Source organism: Myotis davidii, unplaced genomic scaffold, assembly GCF_000327345.1.
Source record: "Myotis davidii unplaced genomic scaffold, ASM32734v1 scaffold883, whole genome shotgun sequence".
NCBI classification, from domain to species: domain Eukaryota; kingdom Metazoa; phylum Chordata; class Mammalia; order Chiroptera; family Vespertilionidae; genus Myotis; species Myotis davidii.
In genome coordinates, this window is record NW_006293909.1 from 20,845 (window position 1) to 22,783 (window position 1,939).

The following is a 1,939-nucleotide window of genomic DNA, read 5'->3' on the forward strand; positions in this document are numbered from 1 at the left end:
CCATTATCTTTTATCATTTTTCAATTACATTTGCATACATTATATTAGTTCCAGATGTACATCCCAGTGATTAGACATTATAAAACTTACTAAGTGACCATCCTGAAAAATCCTTGTATCCAACAAATATTCATTGAGCTCCTCTCTGACCATGGCTACTGCAGTAAGCAAACAGACAGGATTCTATTTCCACAGAACTTGCAAGTGACTGACATTAACCACACAAACAAATGTGTCATTACTGGCCCAGATAAGGGCCTGCAGTGGAAAGCTACTTTATAAAGTGAATATTGAAGGACATGTGAAAAATACAGAGGGTTTACCTAGGTGAAGCAGGAGGGCAGAAAGGTCAAAGGCGCTGTGGCAGGAGGGAGGATGGGCTGTCATGGGATTGAAAGCAGACAAGTGAGGCTGGAGGATAGAGAGCAAAGGAGCCACAGGAGGCTTCAGAGGTCATGAAGTAAGACTGTCTGTGCAAATTCCCTGTTGGAATTTGCGGTTGTTTTTTCTAATGCAATGTGATTATAATTGCTGTGGCAGGAGGGAGGATGGGCTGTCATGGGATTGAAAGCAGAGAAATGAGGTTGGAGGATGGAGAGCAAAGGAGCCACAGGAGGCTTCAGAGGTCATGAAGTAAGACTGTCTATGCAAGGCCCTGTTGGAACTTGGGGTTGTTTTTTTCCAATGCAATGTGATTATAATCGAAAGGTTGATAAAACCAGTACATTTACAAAGTAGAAACAGACTACCATATAAAACCGGGAATGGAGGAGAGCAACGGTAGAGATTGGGAAACCAGTTCACAGAAAAGTTTCAGTTTTCCAATAAAGATGGTGAGAGGTTGCACTAAGGAAAGTTACCATAGTTTCTGCAAGAAATAGCTGTATCTTGGACTATGGTGTTGGCCATGGAAATGGAAAAAAGTGAATGGATTTAAGAGATCTAAAAAGAAAGTAAAATCCAATAGATTTGAATTATGGAGAAAGGAAGATGAAGATAAAGAAAATATTCTTGGGTTCAGGCCAGAGATATGCATGGAATAGTGGCACCTTCACTGAGATGGAAATACTGGAAGAGGAGTGAATGGGGGGTGGGATGTCAAGGGTGTGATTTTGTGCAAAATCTTCAAGGTTTTTTGAGATAGCCAATGGGAGATGTCAAGCAGGTATCAAATTAACTTCTGTGCAAAAATAAGATGCCCCATAAAACAAATCTCAACAAATTTAAGAGAATTAAAACCATGCAAATTATATTATCTGAACAGAAATAAATGAAATTGGAACTCAATAACAAAGGGAAATTTACAACAACACACTCCTAAATAAACAATGGGTCAAAGAAGAAATCACAAGGGAAATTTAAAGTGCTTTGAGATGAATGAAAACAAAAACAAAACATATTTGATGCACTAAATCAATGCTTACAGGGAAATGTATATCATCAATGCCTAGATTTTAGAAATAAGGGACAACTACTCACCCATTAGAACTGCCACATCTAGAACACTGGCACCACCAAATGCTGACAAGGTTGTGGAGCAAAAGAAACCCTCAGACATTGCTAGTGGGAATGCAAAGTAATATAGTCATTTTGCAGAATCTTAGTGAACACCCCCTTACCATATGATCCAGCAATCGTGCTCCTTGGTATTTACTCAAATGAGTTGAAAACCAGTGTCCACACAAAAATCTGCACAACAGAGAAACCAAGATGGCGGCATAGGTAAACACCGGAAATTGCTGCCTCGCACAACCACTTCAAAAATACAACTAAAACAGACATCATCCAGAACCACAGGAAGGCTGGCTGAGTGGAAATTCTACAACTAGAAGGAAAGAGAAAAGAACTGAGACTCAGAGGAGGTGCGGAAGTAAAGTGCAGAGGTACAGAGGCACACACCAAAAGAGCTGGCAGCTGAGGACACGGTTGTCTTTTTCAA

The 1,939-nt window shown here is 40.1% G+C and overlaps 1 long non-coding RNA gene across 1 annotated transcript in view; it reads right to left on the reverse strand.

Annotated features, from left to right (window-relative positions):
- LOC107183751 overlaps window positions 1–1,690 on the reverse strand; it is a 2,394-nt gene extending 704 nt beyond the window's left edge. Inside the window, exons 1-2 of the long non-coding RNA XR_001514562.1 lie at window positions 1,655–1,690; window positions 1,480–1,560 (exon numbers count right to left, since the gene is read on the reverse strand). This is a non-coding gene — a long non-coding RNA (uncharacterized LOC107183751). The remainder of the gene's footprint in view (window positions 1–1,479; window positions 1,561–1,654) is intronic.
- Between the last annotated feature and the right edge of the window lie 249 nt (window positions 1,691–1,939).